We start from the raw sequence: 26,304 nt of genomic DNA on the forward strand, positions 1-26,304 counted from the left end.
GAGACAGAATGCGTATCCTTCCTCAGCGGTATGATGGCTGCTTGGTCCCATGGTGTTTATACTTGCGTGCTATTGATTGTACAGATGAACATGGTACCTTCAGGCGTTTGGAAATTGCTTCCAACGATGAACCAGACTTGTGGAGGTCTACAATTTTTTTTCTGAGGTCTTGGCTGATTTATTTTGATTTTCCCATGATGTCAAGCAAAGAGGCACTGAGTTTGAAGGTAGGCCTTGAAATACATCCACAAGTACACCTCCAATTGACTCAAATTATGTCAATTAGCCTATCGGATGCTTCTAAAGCCATGACATAATTTTCTGGAATTTTCCAAGCAGGCACAGTCAACTTAGTGTATGTAAACTTCTATATTTCTTTAACAAGAAATTTGTGGAGTGGTTGAAAAACAAGTTTCAATGACTCCAACCTAAGTGTATTTAAACTTCCAACTTCAACTGTAGGTCCTAAATTTAGAACTGGACTGGAGAGGCCAACCCACCTCTCCAGTCTGTCCAGAAGGACATCATGGTCAACAGTGTCGAATGCAGCACTTAAATCTAAGAGTACAAGGACAGAGAGCTGTTTGGCATCTGTGTTGGCTCTAAGATCATTTAACACTTTAACTAAGGTTGTTTCTGTGTGGGGGTGGGCACGAAAACCATATTTAGATTTTTCTAAATACAGTTACCACTTAAAAAAATAATTCACCGGGCCTCCTGGGTGGTGCAGTGTTTAAGGGTGCTGTACTGCAGCGTGAGCTGTGCCACCAGAGACCCTGGGTTCACACCCAGGCTCTGTCGCTACCGGCCGTGACTGGGAGAAAAAAATATATATATAATAATCATTTACCTGAACACCAATTTCTCCAGAATTTTGGAGATTGGCCAAAAATTATCCTAGTGGTGTTGTGCCTAACTATGTGCCAACACTAACTACCCCCCATATCATAACACACGTTCAGTAAATATTGGGTTGCTGTCGTAATATTACAGTAATTTAACAATTTGAGGGTTCCCCTGTTAAGGACAGCATACTGTATTTGACTGTCACATTCTTGTTCATTTAAATAATCATAGTCATTCCATCGCTTCACACTGACTGTGAAAGTATCATGCAGTATGTATTTTAGTAAATTATGTATCCGTGCTTTTTTATTTGAATCTGATATTCTCTTTGGCTGCAACAGTTTTTATGTACAAACCATCTGGCCAGTGAAAATGAAAATAACCTATAGGAGGAGATGAAAGAGAGCTGTCAAGGCACTGACAAATATATGACTAAAGCCAGGCACTCACCTTTCGCTTACTGCCAGAGCTAAAATGCCCACACATTGCAGCTTCTGTGGACATGTAGAGGTAACACATCACACATCGTTGAGACCATCAGTGTTTAGGACCTATGATTACATGCATCTAAACCTAAGCTGACGAGGTGGAGCAGGCAATTTACCTCCTCTCTCAGAACCACAGGAGTTTGTGGATATGTGTTTCTCACCCATTACTAACTCATGGGAAAATGTGTCAGTCCTTATGGGAGTGTGATGAGACACAGATGATCCATTATATTGACCAGATTGGAAGGGGTGCGTAACCGGTGGCAGGGAAGTCAGACGTAGGAGAGCAGAACTAGGTAATAGCCGGAGCAGTTTAATAGCAAAACCAACGGCATCAAGAATAACATGACATGGGTACAAAACCCCTCGCCCACCAGTCAGCATGTGCACAAGCACTTACAATAAACATTACCACACAAAGACATGGGGGGGGGGGGCAGAGGGTTAAATACACAACACGTAATGAGGGAATGAAAACCAGGTGCGTGGGAAAAAAAGACAAAATCAATGGAAAATGAAAAATCGATCAGCGATGGCTAGAAGACCGGTGACGTCGAACGCCGAACACCGCCCAAACAAGGAGAGGAACCGACTTTGGGAGAAGTCGTGACACAGATACTCTAGTGGCCGCATTAACAATGAAAACAAATGTCTTAATAAACGGAAGTCGGGAGGTGCCAAGATCAGTTGGGACCATTCTAGCCAATGAAAGGGCAGATATGCTTGTGAACAATAGCCAGGTTTCCACTCGTTACCACAACCACAAAGTCAAAATTGCAGAGATCATGAAAACAAACAATTGCTTTTTTGTCTTAAATTAAGGTTAGGGTTAGGCATAATGTTATAAGTGTGGTTAGGGTTAGGTCTAAAAATATTTAAATTACAGAAATTGTAGAAATAGGCAGGGTTCATGACTTTGTGGTAACTAGTGATGACCAGGCACAACGCTGTGTTTTTTCTCAAAGTTGCCAGGATGTCACATGTCCTACTTATATCAGTACACTTGTAAAAAACCTAATCATTATGAAACTTATATTCGATAAAATAAGCCACAAGTAGCAAATAATCAAATTGGACACTCTCATTGACCTCCATACAAAAACTCCTCGCTTGGTTAGTGGGAAGAAAAATTAGAAAACAGATTTTGGGCGCAGTTATGACTCTCACATCACCTCTTCCTCTCTGGATGAGAACAGGCTTGGCAGGGTGAGAGGAACAGCAGGAGAGGGGGGTGGGGTCAGAGACAGGCCAGGAAGGCGAGGGGATGGGGTGGTGGTGGAGGTCTTTAGTCCTCTGTGGGCCCGTCCATCCATCACAGGAAGTCACCTCATGGAGCAACAGCTTGGATTTCACACCTCACGGTCACTGGAGGTTCTCCTCACTGAGGGGAGAGGAGAGAAGAGGAGCCCTGACTTTATCTAGATAGTGTACCATTTAGACTGCTGAACAGGTCAGAGCATTGACAAGGGTAGACAATCTATTTCCACTTGACTGGGTACAGTAAAAAAAAAAATCTCTCTCTCTCTCGCTCTCCTTATATATGCTTCAGAGCGAGGGTCATGTCTTATCTGCTGTGATTGGAACTTAATTATTGTGTCATTGCATGTGCTGGCTCATTAGTGATTACTGGGATTACTTTTACTGTGCTTCCTTAGTACTCCTGACATTGCTCTTAGCAAAGGAGGTAATGACGATGACTTACAGTACCTTCTGTTCAAGGACAGCTGAAGACCTTACTGTACTTGCAGGGTTAGCTCACCAATGGGGGTGTATGCACCTTGAGGTAGCTAGTGGGGTGGAGAGGAATCATCCCCACATGTCTCATGCTGACCACCATAATTTGTGTTCCCAAGAATTATAAGGCTACCTGCCACAATGACAACTGCCCTGTAACACTCACATCTGTAATCATGAAGTGCTTTGAAAGGCTGGTTGGATAGGCTGCAGGGATAGGCAACAACACCTCGCCATGGCATACATCAACTCTATCATTCCAGACATACTAGACCCACTCCAATTTGCACACCGTCCCAACAGATCTACAGACGATGCAAACTCAATTACACTCCACACTGCCCTCTCCCGCCTGGACAAGAGGTATACCTATGAGAGAATACTGTTCAGTGACTACAGTTCAGAGCTAAACACCATAGTGCCCTCCAAGCTTGTCACCAAGCTCAGGACACTGGGACTGAACACCTCCCTCTGCAAATGGATCCTGGACTTCCTGACAGGCCGAACCCAGGTGGTAAGGATAGGCAACAACACCTCCGCCACACTGACCCTCAACACGGGGGCCTTCTAGGGGTGTGTGCTTGGCCCCCTCTTGTTCTCCCTGTTTATCCACAACTGGGTGGCCATGCATGACTCCAACTCCATTATCAAGTTTGCTGACGACACAACGGTGGTAGGCCTGATCACCATTGACGCTGAGACAGCCTACAAGAAGGAGGTCAGAGACCTAGCAGTGTGGTGCCAGGACAAAAACTTTCCCTTAACGTCAGCAAGACCAAGGAGCTGATCGTGGACTATAGGAAACAGGGGGCTGCAGCGGTGAGGGTCAAGAGCTTCAAGTTCCTCGGTGTCAACATCACTGGGGTCTTAACATGGTCCCCTCACACCAGCACAGTCGTTAAGAAGGCACGGCAGCACCTCTTCTCCTCAGGAGGCTGAAACAGTATATGGCATGGTCCCTTAGATCCTCAGGAACTTTTGCTGCCAAACTATTTACTATTATTACTACTCCTGCGAGAAGTCACTTTCTCCTCATCCCTGCCTTTATGTATATATACCTCAACTACTCCAGTATCCCTGCATTGTACATATGGTACTGGCACTCACCCTGTATATAGCTTACATTCTTCTTACATTTGTTTTCCTCCCTTAAACAACACCTTTCACTGCACCTATTTGGTGTATGTGACAATAATAATAATAATATATATATATATATATATATATATATATATATATATATATATATATATATTCAGTTTAAGTCGGAAGTTTACATACACTTAGGTTGGAGCCATTAAAACAAATTTTTTAACCACTCCACAAATGTCTTGTTAACAAACTGAAGTTTTGGCAAGTCGGGTAGGACATCTACTTTGTGCATGACACAAGTAATGTTTCCAACAATTGTTTACAGACAGATTATTTCACTAAGAATTCATTGCATCACAATTCCAGTGGGTCAGAAGCTTACATACACTAAGTTGACTGTGCCTTTAAACAGCTTGGAAAATTCCAGAAAATGATGTCATGGCTTTAGAAGCTTCTGAATGGCTAATTGACATCATTTGAGTTAATTGGAGGTGTACCTGTGGATGTATTTTTTTCATTTTTAAATGTTACCCCCTTTTTTCACCCCAATTTCATAGTATCCAATTGTTGTTAGTAGTTACTATTTTGTCTCATCGCTACACCTCCTGTACGGGCTCGGGAGAGACGAAGGTCGAGAGTCATGCATCCTCCGAAACACAACCCAACCAAGCCGCACTGCTTCTTAACACAACGCGCATACAACCGCACCAATGTGTCGGAGGAAACACTGTGCCCCACAGGAGTCGCTAGTGCGCAATGAGACAAGGATATCCCTACCGGCCAAGCCCTCCCTAACCCGGATGACGCTAGGCCATGGACCTCCCGGTCGCGGCCGGCTGCGACAGAGCCTGGGCTCTGGCACTGGGCGATGCAGTGCCTTAGACCACTGCGCCACCCGTGAGGCCCTCCTTGGATGTATTTCAAGGCCTACCTTCAAACTCAGTGCCTCTTTGCTTGACATCATGGGAAAGTCAAAAGAAATCAGCCAAGACCTCAGATTTTTTTTTCTAGACCTCCACAAGTCTGGTTCATCCTTGGGAGCAATTTCCAAACGCCAGAAGTTACCACATTCATCTGTACAAACAATAGTACGCAAGTATAAACACCATTGGACAACGCAGCAGTCATACCGTTCAGGAAGGAGATGCGTTCTGTCTCCTAGAGATGAACGTATTTTGGTGCGAAAAGTGCAAATCAATCCCAGAACAACAGCAAAGGACCTAGTGAAGATGCTGGAGGAAACAGGTACAAAAGTATCTACATCCACAGTAAAACGAGTCCTATATTGACATAACCTAAAAGGCTGCTCAGCAAGGAAGAAGCCACTGCTCCAAAACCACCATAAAGAAGCCAGACTACAGTTTGCAACTGCACATGGGGACGAAGATTGTGTCTTCTGGTCTGATGAAACAAGAGTAGAACTGTTTGGCCATAATGAGCATCATTATGTTTGGAGGGAAAGCCGAAGACCACCATCCCAACCGTGAAGCATGGGGGTGGCAGCATCATGTTGTGGAGGTGCTTTGCTGCAGGAGGGACTGGTGAACTTAATAGATGGCATCTTGAGGGAGGAAAATCATGTGGATATATTGAAGCAACATCTCAAGACATGAGTCAGGAAGTTAAAGTTTGGTCGCAAATGGGTCTTCCAAATGGACAATGACCCCAAGCATACTTCCAAAGTTGTGGCAAAATGGCTTAAGGACAACAAAGTCAAGGTATTGGAGTGACCATCACAAAGCCCTGACCTCAATCCTATAGAAAATTTGTGGGCAAAACTGAAAAGCGTGTGCGAGCAAGGAGGCCTATAAACCTGACTCAGTTACACCAGCTCTGTCAGGAGGAATGGGCCAAAATTCACCCAACTTATTGTGGGAAGCTTGTGGAAGGCTACTTGGAACGTATTACCCAAGTTAAACAATTTAAAGGCAATGCTACCAAATACTAATTGAGTGTATGTAAACTTCTGACCCACTGGGAATGTGATGAAAGAAATAGAAGCTGAAATAAATCATTCTCTCTACTATTGTCCTGACATTTCACATTCTTAAAATAAAGTGGTGATCCTAACTGACCTAAGACAGGGAATTTTTACTAGGATTAAATGTCAGGAATTGTGAAAAACTGAGTTTAAATGTATTTGGCTAAGGTGTATGTTATCTTCCGACTTCAACTGTATATATGTAATGGTCACTACAATACCTTGACTTTATATATATATATATACACGTTTTATTCCTCATGTTTTTTAGTTATACTATTATGGTAATGAATAATAAACTGCTAGGAAGGGCTTGCAAGTTAAGCATTTCACTGTACTTGAGCATGTGAGAAATACAACTTGAAACCTGAAACTTGGAACTCACACAACTCATGGGGGTAATTATCCAGTTTTGGCACAGAGATGTGTGTATTGATTCAAAGAGAAACTACCTCCGTGGAACCTCTGGGACTAGCTAGAAACTATTGAAGTTTTGCTGTGCTTCACTGTACACAGAATAAGAGATTTTTAAAATGTTTTCCTTCATTTAGAACAAACAGACTCGGCTCTCACATGTGCTCTCACCCACCAGCTGACCAGACGTGGATGAAAGGAGCGAGGTAGATTTGCACACAGGTGCTCATGCCTACAGCAGTGGGATAGAGGGATGGAGGATAAAAGACACTGATGCTGACAGCCAGATGTGTATTATACACACAGGCAAGACACACTCCAGGCCTCCACACTGAACTCCACTCAGTCTTCCGCTGTGCTAGTCTTGTCAGCTTCATTGTTACCCAGGATCCCCTGAGTGTTGTCAGTCTGACAGGATAACAACTTGGTCTCTACTCTCTATCACTCTGCTCAGTCTTCTATCACCTCTCCTCCTATCACACTGACAGGCAGGGAGTTCCTCTTCGAATCAAAGAGATCCGCTTTAAAGTTACAACCATTCTGATAGGGTCACAAGAGAGAAAGGTCAGATGCTAAAGTAAACAAAGAAGCTAACAGCGATTATTCAGCACCACTGATATAGACAATGATGGAATCAGAATGTCAAAGTTTCAGCGCCACTGAACATCAGCATCACGGGAAAGTAGACCGCAATCGTATCCGGCGTCTGAAGTTCAGCACCACTGGAGAGTGGACAGCGATTGTATCCGGCGTCCAAAGTTCAGTGTCACAGGAAAGCCTCCAGGAAATAAGTGGACCTGGGAAGTAGGCCTAACCAGAAAGAAGCCTAGACACCTGGGAGGGGAAGGGCAGGGAATAAAATAACCCCCTCCACTGTTTCTGCACCATACCATTTACTATTCTTGAACAGATCGACAACTAACAGGCTTCATTAGAAGTCAAGAAAATCATTAAAAACAATTACAAGGAATTTGCGATTAATTTATATTACTAGATTAAGCTATATTACTACACAGTATCATGTTTCAGGAGATGTTCACAGCAATTCCCACTGTCTTTAAGAAAGATATGAGACAGATTCATTCATGTCAGCCGGCATAAGGAGCTGGTCCACTGGATCTATTTTGAGTCTCTGTGTTATCCTTCTCAGTGATTCTACATGCTGCATTATGTCATTTTGGACAATGAGACTCCACCTCTCAGTCAACAGTTATCTCTCACTGGTGTCAAACTAAATGTGACTACAGCACTGGAACCTGCAGAGGTGTTGGAAGCGCAATATAAAAACGAAATCCTGGGATATTATTCTGCAAGCACTGGCTCCCACTTAGATCAACAGCAGCAAAGCCAGAACAAGGGGAGATGGAGACCTAGCGCCAGCTTCAGGCAAGAACTGGAGGTGAGAGAAAGAGAGAAAGAGAGAGAAAGAGAGAGAGATGGGGGGGGGGGGGGGGGGTTATGGATGTTTGGATGGCAACAGATATTTGGAATGCTGAATGGTCTCCAGAATAACAGTGTGCTCTCACTTAGTCATTAAAGAAGCAGTGCTATTGTCTCACAAGGATAAAACAAAATATGAAATGATTACCATGCTTTGATTATGTCCTGATTGGCTGCACTTTGTGCTACTGCTACATGCAATGATTAACAAGAGCCTCTTGGTTGATGGCTGTTTGCTCGTGAATCAAATTCTAACCACACAGACAATTCCTTACAACATCTTCAACATTTCTGCAATCTGATATAAAAGTGACATTGATTACAATTTAGACACCATTTCTAATTTCCACAAAATTATATTGTGTCATATATCACACTAAACGCATGGTTAGGTAGGTTACTAGGTTACTAGGGTTGAGCAGGTTTTTGGGTGGCAGGTAGCCTAGCCTAGCGGTTAGAGTGTTGGGCCTGTAACCGAAATCTTGCTGGTTTGAATACCCAAGCCGACAAAGTGAAAGATCTGTTGATTTGCCCTTGAGCAAGGTACTGAACCCTAATTTGCTCCTGGGGCACCGTACTCCTATGGGTGACCCTGTAAAACAACACATTTCACTGCACCTATCCTGACAATACAAAAAAACAAAAAAAACTTTCAATGTAGTCTGTTACAGTCACTAGTTACCTATCTAAAATTGTAATCAGTAAGGTAACTTTTGGATTACCTAAACTCAGTAATGTAATTGGATTACTTTTCGTAACTTTTGGATTTACTTTCCATTTAAAAGGCATTAAAAGAAGAAAAAAGGACAACTCTATTACACACACGCACACACACACACGCACGTAGGCACACACACACACACGCATTAACGCAACTTCTGTCTGTCAGCTCCATCCAAAAATAAGAGCAGCCTGCCATTACCCAAAAACCTGCCTGCTGATGGAAAAAAAAACATTTGATGGCTTTGCCTGGCTACTGAAAAACACCATGATGAACAGTAATGGCCATGTATTACAGTGGTCACATAAACATAGCCCATCTGTTCGATAGCATGAATAACATGTAGAGCAGGACACAGTGACAGATGAAGGTCAAATATGAGTACATAACGGCTCTGTTTCTCTGACCTCCAACGTCATATTCTCAAACTGAAACTCTGGAGACGGGTGACACTAATCTCTTCTCCTAGCAACCGAGCCACAGTTAAAACCTTGGTGAGCCCGATGGTATCCGTCATACATCACTCTACTGACGTCTCCTTTTGTCTGACTGTCTATGCCGTATCTGGACTCATTGTGCTTAAATGTGCCCTTCTGAAGATGAACAGATTTGACAATATAGCTGGGTTTATTCAAGGAATCGAAGTTATCTGCTGAGAAATCGTCACTTGTTAATGGAGGGGTCATATTGACAAGAACTATTGATGGAATCCTTTTCAATGCTATTGAGTTTACACTTTACCTCCAGTGGCCTTTGTGCAGTTCAGTTAGTACTTTGACAACCAGAATGTAATGACTGATAAACTTTCTAATTGCAGATTTGAAACAGTAAGTGAATTGCAATGGAAGTACAGAGGCCGAACTCTGTTTCATATTAGTGAGTAAATGCAGTTTCTTTGTAACATGGTACCAGTACAACTCAGTGTAATGGAAGTACAGAGGCCGAACTCTGTTTCATATTAGTGAGTAAATGCAGTTTCTTTGTAACATGGTACCAGTACAACTCAGTGTAATGGAAGTACAGAGGCCGAACTCTGTTTCATATTAGTGAGTAAATGCAGTTTCTTTGTAACATGGTACCAGTACAACTCAGTGTAAAGTGGGTTTAGTTATTTGGGTACCTTTTTTTATGCAGCGTTTGGTTTTAACAACGGCAATGGGAGTTATTGTAATTCACTAGCAGTTATTCATAAAATATAGTTAGCAAAGTCTGTAGACTAGACAGTGAGGAAACTTACTTTCGTCTTTATCTATTTCGATCACCAAGCAGACAGAGCTCCTTTTCAACATTCAAAGCATGATGACATCCAACAATTTGGTTTCCTCTATCTCTTCCTGAAATCCCTTCTGTTTGCCGCAGAGACCTTCATTATTTTCCAATAATTTTTGCTCTCCACAGACAAAATTGGTGAGGGAGGCTGTTTCAACATTTCCCAATAAAATTACATTAATGAGGTGCAAATGAGCTCTGTCATTATCCCATCACTGAAAATATAATGACTTCCATAAAGGGACTATATATACCGGAATAAATATTCAAGAGGCTGCATTTTAAATGGCCTGACACTGCCGCAGTTAGTTCTGACAACAACAGGGGATGACATCAGGTAAATAAAATATCAGATGCTCAAGTTGTTTACTACTGTTTGGTTCTGTGAGTTCAGTTGGGAGATGATTAGTATTGAGTTTATTTAGTTGCATTTTAACCTGTTGATTTGCAAAGAGATTTCATCAGTGGTTGTTGAAAATCTAACTTCCTGTAAGCAGTGAGGACACAGTAATTCTCTGCAGGTAGAGGCGCTTAACAGTACCTCATTATCGGCCTTGGCAGCGATCCCGAGCCCGGAGATTAAAAGTTGTGGCGTTGCGCATTATAGTGATTCTGTTTTTGATCTTTCCTCAGAACATGGGAAAAACCACACTGTAACTGTGCCTCACTTTCAACTCCAAGCCCAGAGCTGACAGGGGACTCTGTAATGTTCAATCAACCATCAACGGACACGTGTGTGTGTATTCAAAACGGGAATACATTCATTTAAGAATCCATCATAAAAATAACATTTCAAAGTCTCAAACATTTGCCTCAACAAATGTCAGATACAATATTATTATACAACAGTCACTGAAAATCAATCATGTGATAAGGGAATTGAGGTGGAGGATGAATTCAGAGTTTTTGCTGAGAACAAATGTCACACTTAATCTTACATGCACCTAGAGCTATGCTCTGATGTAGTGATATGTTATTCAAACGTTATCCAGTTAAGTTCCAGTTTGACTGAGCTCATGATTTGAATAAATCTGACTGTTTGCAAATCGATAAAAGGTGTTTAAGGCATGATGTCCGTTTTCTTGTCTGAAGTAGTCCCCTGATAAAGAAGAATCTACAGTAATTGATTCGTGGGGTTATTGATATCAGAGGCCATGTTATGATGGGGAGATCAGGTATTATGAATCTGGCAGGTACTGTATATTTTGTAGCTAGGACCGCTATCTTATCAAAGCCACAAAATAGGACCCATACCAATAAGAATTTGAGGGGCATGGATTTGAGGAGCTGCGCATTTGCAGGTTTCCCCTGGCCCATACCATACTGTGTGGTCCAATGAGAGACTCTTATCCACTCCCATATGTCCAATATTACCCTTTGGGAGTTTAACCCTCATTCCTTATTAATGGTAATGACTAACACATATTTAAATACATTTCCCTCACCTAATTGTTCCCTGTTCAAATGCTCCCATTAATCTACTTTGGGAAATGCAGGTTTAATTGACACTGCTGACCATGAGTAAAGCAAATGAGTATCAGCACAAGGGTTTAAGGATCTGCTTTCAGAACTGACACACCCACGTAACTTTCACTTAACATTTTCTTAATTAACTTGAAACATTTACTTTCAAACCATTTCAATAGAATCACAATAGCAATGCAGACACAACTAAATTGGTTGCTATCAGTGAACACAGATGATTTCGTGTCTTTCTGTGTTGACTGGAGTAGGTCCGTCCTCATCTCGGCTTTATCTTTGCTGAGATGGAATCATGGTGTTTATCGAATGTGTCAAGGTAGTAACAGGGAAAGGCAAACGGCTGTCCAGTTAAACTGAAGGAAAGGGCAGGGATATACACTACCGTTCAAAAGATTGGAGTCACTTAATAATGTCCTTGTTTTCCATGAAAACATACATGAAATGAGTTGCAAAATGAATATGAAATATAGTCAAGATGTTGACGAGGTTATAAATAATGATTTTTAATTGAAATAATAATTGTGTCCTTCAAACTTTGCTTTCGTCAAAGAATCCTCCATTTGCAGCAATTACAGCCTTGCAGACATTCCTGAAGCACCTCCCACAAGTTGGATTGTCTTGATGGGCACTTCTTATGTATCATACGGTCAAGCTACTCCCACAACAGCTCAATAGGGTTGAGATCCGGTGACTGTGTTGGGCACTCCATTATAGACAGAATACAAGCAGACTGCGCTTCCGTAAATAATTATTGCATAGTTTGGAGCTGTGCTTTGGGTCATTGTCCTGTTGTAGGAGGAAATTGTCTCCAATTAAGCACCGTCCACAGGGTATGGCATGGCGTTGCAAAATGGAGTGATAGCTTTCCTTCTTCAAGATCACTTTTACCCTGTACAAATCTCCCACTTTACCACCACCAAAGCACCCCCAGACCCCCATTACCTCCACCATGCTTGACATATGGCTATGCTATATAGCTATGCTTTAAAAAGGAACATGACGTTTTTATCATTTCCTTTTCTGTATGACGTGATAATTGTGTGGAGTCATAACTATGATAGGCTTTAAAATTGCATTACACTATAAAACATTCAAGGCTTGAACACCCTTTTGGAATTGTTTTGCATGTATTTGAGTCCAATCGAAGCTATAGCATCAATTGCTAAGCTTGGGGTTGTATCACTCTAATGGTATATATTATATCCCCGGCCATTGTCCTCTCTTTGATCCTATAGTTTACAGCAGTGTTTCACTAAGGAGAGGCTTTTTTTGCCTAGACTTGAAACAACTTAAAGTTATTATACTGTCTGTGTGGTGTGCTGGATGTCTTCATGGCTCCCGTCTCCAGAGGAAAACAGGGTTAAGTAGACTCTGTAACGCACCTCCATGCTCCGTCACTCATGCAGACTGCTAATGAATTAGTAGCCCTCGGGGAGAAGACATGCATTGCAAATTACACAGGAAAAAAAGTTACAGTATGTCTCGGGTTGGATGACCTACCCTTGAAAACTCCATGATGGATTTCCTCCACACCATGTCAAAGGGGATACGGCAGAGCAGGCACCTCCATCTGTTAAAGAAAAGCAAGAGGCTCTGTCCCTGTCATCACCACTGGTGGACAGGTCTGCTCTCCCTGATAGAAATAACAAGTGTCTGAAAGGCCAATCAACAAACAACTGTTGGGAGCTGCTCAGTAAGCTAGGCCACCAGAGGGATGTGCTGTTTTGATTGCTAAGTAAACACCTTGTCCATGAAGTAAGATGATTCAAAGACCAGGCTTAGCCCTACAGTACAGTAAGTTAGAGGTGAAGTTCATTGAGCAGTTCCAACTGCCGAACATTTCTGAGCCACATCATCTTCACATTTCATGATGAATGAATACATTTGTACAAAACTTAGTTCCCTCGTGAAAAGGGGGTTGATCTGGTAAAGATGTAGGCTGGTTCTCTACCTCCTTGCCTGCATTTTAATGATTGGTTATGAAACTTTAATGAAGGGAACCTGCAGGCTCTCCAAGAGGCTGATTACCATTGCCACACTTTCATTTATTAATTCATTCTTTATGCTTAATTTATTTATTCATAGCAAAGAGAGATCATGCTCCCGAAGGCGAGGTGCCAATAGACTGGAGATGCGGACTGTATCCACCACCGCATCTTCCTGCTTTGTAGACAAACTGTGGAAGGCAGTGTTCTGGAAACCTGCCCGGGCCCTCTCCCCTCCGTTTCCTCCCCACACCGAGAGCTCAGTCTGTGGGGAGAGCAGAAAACAAAGCAGCCTAAACATTATGCAGTGCACAGCTTCCCTGCATCTAGCAACCAGCCTCTAACACTCCCAAGAGCAGAGAGGAAAGGTTAGGGGTTAAAAATTAATGCTGTGCACAGAAAAACAGCAGAAATGTCAATAGCTTATGCCATAGCAGAGCTCTTTTTGAGTGAGAGGGGAGGAGTGATTACGTAATGCTCAAATGCTCTAGCCTCAGGATTGAAATTCCTGTGTGAGGGTGGGAGGCAGAAACACGGTGACATAAGTATTGCATAACTCTGTCAATATATGAACCAGTGCAGCAGGCTTACCCAGGAGGAAAAACAGTTAATGGTCATCATTCATACCCACCACACAGATAATTGAAAAATACTTTTTACCTGTATTTAATTTTTTTTATATATTTAACCTTTATTTAACTTGTCAAGTCAGTTAAGAACAAATTCATATTTACAATGACGGCCTACCAAAAGGCAAAAGGCCTCCTGCGGAGATAGGGGCTGGGATTAAAATAAAAAATAAATAAAATAAAAATATAGAACAAAACACACATCACGACAACAGAGACAGCACAACACTACACAAAGACAACAACACATGACAACACAGCATGGTAGCAACACAACATGACAACAACATTGTAGCAGCACAACAAAACAGGGTACAAACATTATTGGACACAGACAACAACACATCACACAAAGCAACCACAACTGTCAGTAAGGGTGTCCATGATTTTTTTTTACCTTTAATTAACTAGGCAAGTCAGTTAAGAACACATTCTTATTTTCAATGACAGTACCTTGTCAGTTTAGGGATTTGAACTTGCAACCTTTTGGTTACAAGTCCAAGGCTCTAACCACTAGGCTACCCTGCCGCCCCATGATTGAGTCTTTGAATGAAGAGATTGAGATAAAGCATTATTATTTGGTCAAAATGTTGCAACAAAGAAGGTCCTTGTGTATGTATATTCCAATACCTATAGGGCTCTAACAGTATTGTTTTGTCCAGTGTAAATATCCAGTGTAAAAAGTTTTAAAAAATATATATTTCATCTCTTTTTTCCATTTTCTAATTAAACATACCTTCCTGCAACCCGCCTCACCCAATGTGGTACGGATCTGCTATTTTTTAGACCTTATAACTGGAACCTCCATCAGAAGCTAGCCATCAGAAGCTAGCCAGCTAATTAGCTACTAGCTATTTAATAATTGTTAGCCACTGCTAGCGGTCTTTACCTTTAGCTCAGACACCAGCCGCTTTAGCCGAATAATACCTGCCAGTCTGCATAGCGCGATATCAGCCCTGAGCATATCGGACTGCTTTTTTCCACTACATCACCGGATTGCTGCAGCAAGCTCTGGACAATTACACCAGATCATCTTAGCCAGCAAGCTGATACCAGGTGGCTATTGTGGCTAACGTCCTTGTCCAGAAGCAAGCACCAGTTAGCCTCGAGCTAGCCTCGAGCTAGGCTCATCCCCCAGCTAGCCAACGAAGTACACCAACTACAATACCTCTCTTGCCAATTGGCCTGGACCCTTTGTCGACACAGAGCCCCGCCAATCCATCACGACTAGTGTGCTGACGTAATTCGGCCGATGTGCTCTCAACCGGCCTCTGCGTCATGGATGTCGGTGAAGACCCATCTGCTATCCCCGGCCCGCTAGCTTTCTGAACGCCGTGTCTCCCACTCGCCTAGCGCAGTAATGACTACCGAAAGGCTCCCTGTTTCATCTATTGCTGCTCATTGAACCTTATGATCACTCGGCTACACAGCGGACTGTTCGGACTGTTCATTAACACGGTACTTCATTTTGTTTATCTGTCGTCCCCAGCCTCGAACTCAGGCCCTGTGTGTAGCTGACTGACCCTCTCTGCCCATTCATCGCCATTTAACCGTTGTTGTTGTCTTAGCTGTTTACCTGTTGTTGTCTTAGCTCTCCCAATCAACACCTGTGATTGCTTTATGCCTCTCTCTAATGTCAAAATGCCTTGTATACTGTTGTTTAGGGTAGCTCTCATTGTTTTGTTTTACTGCAGAGCCCCTAGTCCCACTCAACATGCCTTAGATAGCTCCTTTGTCCCACCGCCCACATATGCGGAGACCTCACCTAGCTTATCTGGCGCCTCCAGAGATGCAACCTCTCTCATCGTCACTCAATGCCTAGGTTTACCTCCACTGCTTTAGCACACTCCACCAACCCTGATGTCCTAGCCATGTCTGAATCCTGGTTTAGGAAGGCCACCAAAAATTCTGAAATTTACATCCCCAACTACAACATTTTCCGTCAAGATAGAACTGCTAAGGGGGCGGAGTTGCAATCTACTGCAGAGATAGCCTGCAGAGTTCTGTCATACTATCCAGGTATATGCCCAAACAGTTCGAGCTTCTACTTTTAAAAATCCATCTCTCCAGAAACAAGTCTCTCACTGTTGCCGCTTGTTATAGACCCCCCTCAGCTCCCAGCTGTGCCCTGGACACCATACTGTGGGGCAAAAAAGTATTTAGTCAGCCACTAATTGTGCAAGTTCTCCCACTTAAAAAGATGAGAGAGGGCTGTAATGTTCATCATAGGTACACTTCAACTATGACAGACAAAATGAGAAGAAAAAAAATCCAGAAAATCACATTGTAGGATTTTTTATGAATTTATTTGCAAATTATGGTGGAAAATAAGTATTTGGTCACCTACAAACAAGCAAGATTTCTGGCTCTCACAGACCTGTAACTTCTTCTTTAAGAGGCTCCTCTGTCCTCCACTCGTTACCTGTATTAATGGCACCCGTTTGAACTTGTTATCAGTATAAAAGACACCTGTCCACAACCTCAAACAGTCACACTTCAAACTCCACTATGGCCAAGACCAACGAGCTGCCAAAGGACACCAGAAACAAAATTGTAGACCTGCACCAGGCTGGGAAGACTGAATCAGCAATAGGGAAGCAGCTTGGTTTGAAGAAATCAACTGTGGGAGCAATTATTAGGAAATGGAAGACATACAAGACCACTGATAATCTCCCTCGATCTGGGGCTCCACGCAAGATCTCACCCCGTGGAGTCAAAATGATCACAAGAATGGTGAGCAAAAATCCCAAAACCACACGGGGGGACCTAGTGAATGACCTGCAGAGATCTGGGACCAAAGTAACAAAGCCTACCATCAGTAACACACTACGCCGCCAGGGACTCAAATCCTGCAGTGCCAGACGCAGTGCCAGTCCCCCTGCTTAAGCCAGTACATGTCCAGGCCCGTCTGAAGTTTGCTAGAGAGCATTTGGATGATCCAGAAGAAGACTGGGAGAATGTCATATGGTCAGATGAAACCAAAATATAACTTTTTGGTAAAAACTCAACTCGTCGTGATTGGAGGACAAAGAATGCTGAGTTGCATCCAAAGAACACCATACCTACTGTGAAGCATGGGGGTGGAAACATCATGCTTTGGGACTGTTTTTCTGCAAAGGGACCAGGACGACTGATCCGTGTAAAGGAAAGAATGAATGGGGCCATGTATCGTGAGATTTTGAGTGAAAACCTCATTCCATCAGCAAGGGCATTGAAGATGAGACATGGCTGGGTCTTTCAGCATGACAATGATCCCAAACAAACCGCCCGGGCAACGAAGGAGTGGCTTCGTAAGAAGCATTTCAAGGTCCTGGAGTGGCCTAGCCAGTCTCCAGATCTCAACCCCATAGAAAATCTTTGGAGGGAGTTCAAAGTCCGTGTTGCCCAGCAACAGCCCCAAAACATCACTGCTCTAGAAGAGATCTGCATGGAGGAATGGACCAAAATACCAGCAACAGTGTGTGAAAACCTTGTGAAGACTTACAGAAAACGTTTGATCTCTGTCATTGCCAACAAAGGGGTATATAACAAAGTATTGTATTGAGATTTTTGTTATTTGACTTTTGTTATTGACTAAATACCTATTTTCCACCATAATTTGCAAATAAATTCATTAAAAATCTTACAATATGATTTTCTGGATTTTTTTTTTCGCATTTTGTCTGTCATAGTTGAAGTGTACCTATGATGAAAATTACAGGCCTCTCTCATCTTTTTAAGTGGGAGAACGTGCACAATTGGTGGCTGACTAAATACTTTTTTGCCCCACTGTATGTGAATTGATCTATCATCAGAGTTCGTACTGTTAGGTGACCTAAACTGGGATATGCTTAACACCCCAGCGATTCTACAATCTAAGCTAGATGCCCTCAATCTCACCCAAATTATCAAGGAACCTACCAGGTACAACCCTAAATCCGTAAACATGGGCACCCTCATAGATATCATCCTGACCAACTTGCCCTCTAAATACACCTCTGCTGTTTTTAACCAGGATCTCAGCGATCACTACCTGCGTCCGTTATGGGTCCGCAGTCAAACAATCACCCCTCATCACTGTCAAACACTCCCTAAAACACTTCTGCGAGCAGGCCTTTCTAATCAACCTGGCCCGTGTATCCTGGAAGGATATTGACCTCATCCCGTCAGTAGTGGATGCCCGGTGGTTCTTTAAAAGTGCTTTCCTCACCATCTTAAATAAACATGCCCCTTTCAAAAAATTTAGAATTAACAACAGACTTGACTGCCCTTGCCCAGCACAAAAACATCCTGTGGCATACTGCACTAGCATCAAATAGTCCCAGCGATATTCAACTTTTCAGTTAAGTCAGGAACCAGTCAGTTAGGAAAGCAAAGTCTAGCTTTTTCAAACAGAAATGTGCATCCTGCAGCACTAATTCCAAAAGGTTTTGGGACACTGTAAAGTCCATGGAGAATAAGACCACCTCCTCCCAGCTGCCCACCGCACTGAGGATAGGAAACACTGTCACCATCAATAAATCCACAATAATAGAGAATTTCAATAAGCATTTCTCTACGGCTGGCCATGCTTTCCACCTGGCTACCCCAACCCAGGCCAACAGCACTGCACCCCCTGCAGCAACTGGCCCAAGTCACCCCCGCTTATCCTTCACCCAAATCCAGACAGCTGATGTTCTGAAAGAGCTTCAAAATCTGGATCCCAACAAATCAGCTGGGCTAGACAATCTGGATCCTGTCTTTCTAAAATTATCCGGCACCATTGTTGCAACTCCTATTACTAGTCTGTTCAACCTCTCTTTCGTATCGTCTGAGATTCCTAAAGATTGGAAAGTGGCTGTGGTCACCCCCCTCTTCAAAGGGGGAAACACTCTAGACCCGAACTGTTACAGGCCTATATCCATCCTGCCCTGCCTTCCTAAAGTCTTCGAAAGCCAAGTTAACAAACAGATCACCGACCATTTAGAATCCCACCGTACTTTCTCCACTTTGCAATCCGGTTTCCGAGCTGCTCACGGGTGCAACTCAGCCACGCTCAAGGTCCTAAACGATATCATAACCACCATCGATAAAAGACAGTACTGTGCTGCCTCTGGCAGTCTCTATTGGGGTGCCACAGGGTTCAATTCTCGGGCTGACTATTTTCTCTGTATATATCAATGATGTCACTCTTGCTGCGGGTGATTATTTGATCCACATCTATGCAGACGACACCATTCTGTATACATCTGGCCCTTGTTAACAAACCTCCAAACGAGCTTCAATACCATACAATACTCCCTCCGTGGCCTCCAACTGCTCTTAAATGCTAGTAAAACTAAGTGCATGCTCTTCAACCGATTGCTGCCCGCAACCGCCCGCCCGACTAACATCACTACTCTGGACGGTTCTGACTTAGAATATGTGGACAACTATAAATACCTAGGTGTCTGGCTAGACTATAAACTCTCCTTCCAGACTCACATTAAGCAACTCCAATCCAAAATTAAATCTAGAATTTGCTTCCTATTTTGCAACAAAGTCTCCTTCACTCATGCTGCCAAATATTCTCTCATAAAACTGACTATCCTACCGATCCTTGACTTCGGCGATGTCATTAACAAAATAGCCTCCAACACTCTACTCAGCAAATGGGATGCAGTCTATCACAGTGCCATCTGTTTTGTCACCAAAGCCCCATATACTACCCACCACTGCGACCTGTATGCTCTCGTTGGCTGGTCCTCGCTACATATTCATCACCAAACCCACTGGCTCCAGGTCATCTGTAAGTCTTTGCTAGATAAAGCTCCGCCTTATCTCAGCTCACTGGTCACCATAGCAACACCCGCCCGTAGCACACGCTCCAGCAGGTATATTTCACTGGTCATCCCCAAAGCCAACACCTACTTTGCCATCTTTCCTTCCAGTTCTTTGCTGCCAATGACTGGAACGAATTGCAAAAATCACTGAAGTTGGAGACATAACTCCCTCTCTAACTTTAAACGTCAGCTGTCAGAGCAGCTTACCGATCTCTGCAGCTGTACACAGCCCATCTGTAAATAGCCCAACAAACCAACTACCTACTTCATCCCCATATTTGTTTTTGTTTTCTGCTCTTTCGCACACCAGTCTTTCTACTTGCACATCCTCATCTGCACATCTATCACTCCAGTGTTAATTGCTAAATTGTAATTACTTCGTCACTATGGCCTATTTATTGTCTTACCTCCTTACTTCATTTGCACACACTGTATACAGATTTTTATATTGTGTTATTGACTGTATGTTTGTTTATCCCATGTGTAACTCTGTGTTGTTGTTTTTGTCGCACTGCTTTGCTTTATCTTGGCCAGGTCGCTGTTGTAAATGAGAACTTGTTTTCAACTGGCCTACCTGGTTAAATATAGGTGAAATCAATAAATCAACAACAAGAAAATCTATAGGGCTCTAACACTCAAACCCTACCAGGCTACAATGCATGATTCTGAGCTGTGGATTTCACAATGATAGACTCTGGATGGTCTCAGATAACCGGACATCCATTAAATGACTGACTTTATGCCCTTATTGTTGCCTTGGTAAAGTAAAACGCTGCCTGCGCTTACTAATGGACTCACTTGTGCCTTGATCATTTTAAATCTCGGTGAGATGTCAGATTGCTGTGGGGATTGTGCACATGGCTCACTATGGTGTCCTTTAATGTTCCAATGAATCATTATGACAAGGTAAAAGGGCAAATCTTCAAATAATGGAGTGTTGCATAGACCACTTCCCGTCAGTGTCAGTGAGAAACCTTTTCCCGATTTGGATCGTATCTTGAAAGACAACCAGAATCATCTGCATAAGATTTAACTGCTCTGATGACAATGTCCAAGTAAAGAAAAATGAGTAAGGTAGTGAATTTCTCTGGGTGAATATCAGTGTCCTTGGGCCTTGATTTGGGGTTTGGACTGATAAGAGCCAATGTAATTCTGTGAATAGCTTTCCTCAATTATAATATTCACATGAGAGAGGGGACACGTTATTCCTCTGGATACATTCTCACTGGGCACAGACATTGTCCAGTTGCCCAGTTTTTATTGAGAATTGATAGCTACCATTGTCAACTAATGTGAATTAAATTAAATAAGCATTTAGGCATGTCATAGAAATTTGGTTTAAATTTGAACAAAAACAAATGTAAAATTGTCAATATCAGTGCAAATATTGGGAATTCTTTCTTCTTCTTTATAAAGGGTACATATTTGAATATTGTACATGTAAATAACAATATACGGCATCTAATTTACATGAGAAAAAAATGGTTCTTATATCTTAATGAATCCTCTCCTACGAACGGCCTTGTTTTTTTGTGTCTAATTTTAAAGAAACTATGCCCTGTTCAAATCACATGATAGCTTTAGAGTGCCTGTAAACTCATATTTATGCACTTAGTCCAATTATTAATCTATTATCTTAGCAAGCTTATCTGCATCATAAAGTAAAGGAAACTTCACGCATGATTCCTCCATTGTCACTACCTAGCCAAGTCATACATTATGCTGTGTGGTTGGGGGATATTCCTAAAATCGAACATACATTGAAAGCGTATTGCTCAAGTACAAGTGAGCTGAGAGCAGTTGAATTACTCATTTCTGTTGTGGTTATGTTACTGCTATCATGCTGCACATTGTACCATTTACCACTTGACATTGATGCAGCCCACGCAAAACAATCGAAGTCCACCCACTCACACAAAAAACATAACACATCTTTCCCTATCTTGCAGGTGCAGATAGACATCCACAAAACAGAAACCTACATGTGTACACACACATACACACACACACACAGAAACCTACATGTGTACACGGACACACACACACTTCTATCTTTCCCTAACAGCTACTCATTTAAAGTATTCACACCATCCATATTTAAACTGTACATATAAAGACTCCCATAAAACAATGGGACCTTCTATTTGTCAAATCCCTATTTCTTAATGGGAATTCTAAATATTATTGAAAAGAGATAGAAAATGAACCAAACTATAGCACATAAAAGATTAGGGAAAATTTACAGAGGGGTTTAAGAAGATAACCTTGGTTGTTTTGCTTCGATGCCAGAACCATTTGACCTTCTGCAGGGATGAGCCACCCTCTTTTCTGTGAACTTCCTGAAGATTCTAATCCTGTTAGTCCTGCTGTTCTGAGGAGGCACATGAGGTAATTCAGAGGTTTAGTTGTCCAATATGGGATGATTGCTGCCGTGCAACACATTACCTCTGCCTGGATCACACTATCACAATGTACATTAAAGTCAGATTTATCAAAGCATCCAATCATATTGTCCCTGCACTATTAAAAAAAATCACATTTGAGATCATATTCTGACTAATTAGACTAATTATGTTTCCTGTGTCATTTTTGATTATATTATGTTGTGCTTGAATTCTGCTTGAATGTGTCACAAAAACCTAAAGCATCATTATCCTGTCCCATGTATTCCTGACTCAACGTGCAGTAGGCTAATGATCTCCTACCTGACTTGAACCCTGGTTTATGAGATATTCATCTTCACTGGGGTAGAAGTTTAGTTGTTGCAATGTAAAACCCACAAGCACAGAGCAGCCTCTAAATCAGCACAGACAATCTAAAAAAGAACGAGGACACTTATCACCAAGCTTCAGGTAACCAATGTCAAACCGAGATGTGCATCAGCCCCACTCTCCTGTGGCTCAAAATAGAAAATTGATGAATTGAGTGATTACAGAAAGGAGCAAATTGGCCCCGTACTTTTAGCTTCAGACTTGCACGATGCCCCGTCTCTGAAGCATAGCGGTGCCTATCTACATCACAACACATGCATTTAATTTTCATCCTTTAATTTGCATAAAACATTTATGTAGCATGAGATCATGATGGTGCTTTTCAATGGCCAATATGTATTTGCATTGCTTTTAAAATCTCACGGCAGCTTGTGTCTTCATTTGTTCTTGATGATTCATGCTTATTCACCTCAACAGCATGATTCATTTTGCAGACATTAGAAAATAATGGAATATTGTTTGTCTGGGCTCAATGTTTCAGTGGAAAGATACATTTACTCTATCAACTTGTCACATTTAGAAGAGCTAAGGAAAGCCTACAAATAACCCTTCTGGTAATAACAAAGAAATGGATTCCAACAAAACTTGTTACATCTTTTTCATACAATGTGAAGTATGTTCTGTCAAATCAAATCAAATAACCTTGTATTTGGTGACAAATCTAAATATTATTGATCTCCGACTGATATTTCTCATAAAGGCCCTTGGATTGATAAAATAACATTTCTGCCTGAGCCACTAATGAGAGAATGTGAGCTATCTGTACAGTATCAATGTTTGATTAGTGAGGTCCAGCTGCTATGGAGGACCATCAGAGGGCTGCTTCCCCAGCAGGTAGGCTAGTAGTGTCAGCTAGCCATGAACATGTCCCTCTGTGGAAGGAGGATGGCCTGGAATATGCCTTGATATATGCACTTGTCACTGTCCTAATGACAAATCCATCTGTGCGGAGTCTAGCGTAGGGATTGGAGGAGGAGATGGGCTCATATTTCAACTATTTAGGTTAATGTCCTCTCTCTCTCTCTTCCTCCCCAATCCAGTCCCCCATGTAGCTCATCTCTGCCTGTGCTTATGTAACCGATGTGAAATGGCTAGCTAATTAGCGATGGTGCTCGCTAATAGCGTTTCAATCGGTGACGTCACTCGCTCTGAGACCTTGAAGTAGTTGTTCCCCTTGCTCTGCGAGGGCCATGGCTTTTGTGGCGCGATGGGTAATGATGCTTCAAGGGTGGCTGTTGTCGAATATGTGCAGAGGGTCTCTGGTTCGGGGCGAGGAGAGGGACGGAAGCTATACTGTTACACTTAGGTGGTCCTCACCTGATTCCACCTGTAGAAGAATTGAGCAGCGATGGAGCCATTGCTCATACAACTAGGCCACAACAGAATAAATGAGTGTATCAATACAATGTTGACTACATCATACAAAAAAACAATGGACACCAACTCCAAAATGTGATGAAAATGTGTCTATTTATTTATGGCCAAGGAAGAATAATGTGCCTCTTGGTTGATATATTTACCTGGCATTATTTGATTGGGGCACGTGACTTCCACCTACCGTGCAACACATGTGGTAGTGGTATTTGTTGTTGTGTTTACCACAGTTTGGTAAATTGACTTTATCATGTAAATTCACCTGAAATAAAAAATAGAAATGGGGGGGTGTTACAGAGGAAGTGACAAACTAATGCCAGAGTTGAGGACATTGTTTGCAACACTCAATTTGTCCGATGACACCAATCTAACCAGCACAGATACGCAAATGCTTCTAGAATGGAACCGGACCATCAAAATTGGCATAATATCAGTTTTAGCAGCGATGATCACGTTGGGGGAATATTACAGTTGTTATGGTGATTTATTCATCGGTGTCCGGCTGGTCAAGGAACTCTCGCTACTTTTTACTTTCCCTCACCGGTGCTGATTCGGCGTTTGGACTGATCATCACGCCCTTGAATCTGTGCGTCAGTCTTGCGAAAGACTACAGTGAAGGCCCAGACGCCCTCTGTCACATTGTGGCTTTCTTCAACGCAATGATCTATACGTCTAGAAAGATACATTGCAGTGTTTTACCTGCTGAAATAGTCATCACTGATGACAAGGAAAAGAACGCTGCTTCTGATCGCCTTTGCATGGTGTTTTCCTCTATTTTTACTTGTGCCCATATCTTTTCCTAACGGGATAATTGTGGTCCACTTGACTACAGCGTCACTGGTCACATTAACATGCCTCATCTTCTTTCCTTGGTCAATCATCATGACTTGCGCCTTTGGTTTGCTGCAATGAGACAGCGAGTAAAGATGTGACGACCCCAGGTGTTGTGAGCGCAACAGACCCGTAGCATCCAGGGTGCTTGTCCCTGTGATGACTGAGTACTACACATGTTGGACGCCGTGCATGGCGGCAATTATCTATAATGGTGAGTAGGCCTATAGAAATAACCAGTTGGTTTACAACTTGTTGATGGAACATCTAAAATTAAGACAGGTTGCATGTTTTTCCCAAAGTTCTGCCTGCTCTTCCAGCGGCTGTGTCTCAGTGTGCCCAGATTTGGCCAAGGCCCTGGGCTGCACAGCCAGCTCACAGCCGGTAGTCTGGGACAATAACAACACCCTCCAGGAGCGCTGCTCCAGTGTGTCGTCAACCAACACCCTGATCACCTCACCCTGTCCAGTGACACCCCCTTCTGAGGGATTAGGCTTCTCATAGACATGGTACTCACTCACAATATTCAATGATACATCTGGTAAGTTTCAACGCCAAACACCTGAAGGACATTTAGGAGAGCTGCTTGTATTGAAATCGTGGTATCAGATTATATTTCAAAACAAAGTGTGGCAAGGAGACATGAGAGTGCTGTCAGGCCATAGTTAGATGTTTCAAAGCCCGGTCAAACAACAATCTTCCTCACCATCACTATGCATTTCAAGTTATTTTGAATCTTATTTTTTGTTGAACTCATACAATTCTTTGACATTTTTTTCATCCCCAATTGATAGTATTTGGTCCATGCTGGAATGTTTCTTTTTTTAATAGATGTATTTTTTGTTTTACATTTTACTGTCACACCATGTTGTCAGAATTCCATGCACCACATGTTTAGTTTAGTTATTTTTTGAGTTGGTAAATCCATCAGAATGTAGCCCTCGTCCAGCCATGTCTCCTGCCACCTTGTTTGTATTTGCATTATCAGTATTTTACATGGTGCTAAAATTTGATCTGCATGTTGTCTACAGCCCGTCAATATATTGCACTTAAATGTCAAAATAAATCAATTTGATTGATTTAAATTGATATTTAGCCATCAAACAATAAAATGTGTTAGGTGAACTTCAGAAGGAAATGTTTACAAGTGCTTTGATGGTCTTCAGGCCATCTACTCTGTACACCTATATCTTGTATATCAAAGGCCCGGTGTATACGTAGTAGCCTTGCAAGGTAAACCTTTAAGTCAATTTAATTTCATCTCCTGAGAAAGGCCATTAAAAGGCTCCAGTGTATAAAGGTCACCACCACACTCATGTCTGTCGGCGTTACCCTTTCCCTCCCTTTGACTTATCTTCTCATATCACCAGGGTCACCTCCCAATTCATGGTCCCTTTTTTAAAAGAAAGTGGTTAAGACTATGCAAAGCCATCACTGTGCTACTGTCCGCACTGCATGGTATGATAC

General features: G+C 42.3%; 1 pseudogene; it reads left to right on the top strand.

Annotated features, from left to right (window-relative positions):
• The first annotated feature begins 24,304 nt into the window (after positions 1-24,304).
• LOC110526947 lies at positions 24,305-24,938 on the top strand (annotated as a pseudogene).
• Positions 24,939-26,304: the final 1,366 nt, after the last annotated feature.

The sequence above is a fragment of the Oncorhynchus mykiss genome, chromosome 6, assembly GCF_013265735.2.
Source record: "Oncorhynchus mykiss isolate Arlee chromosome 6, USDA_OmykA_1.1, whole genome shotgun sequence".
NCBI lineage: Eukaryota > Metazoa > Chordata > Actinopteri > Salmoniformes > Salmonidae > Oncorhynchus > Oncorhynchus mykiss.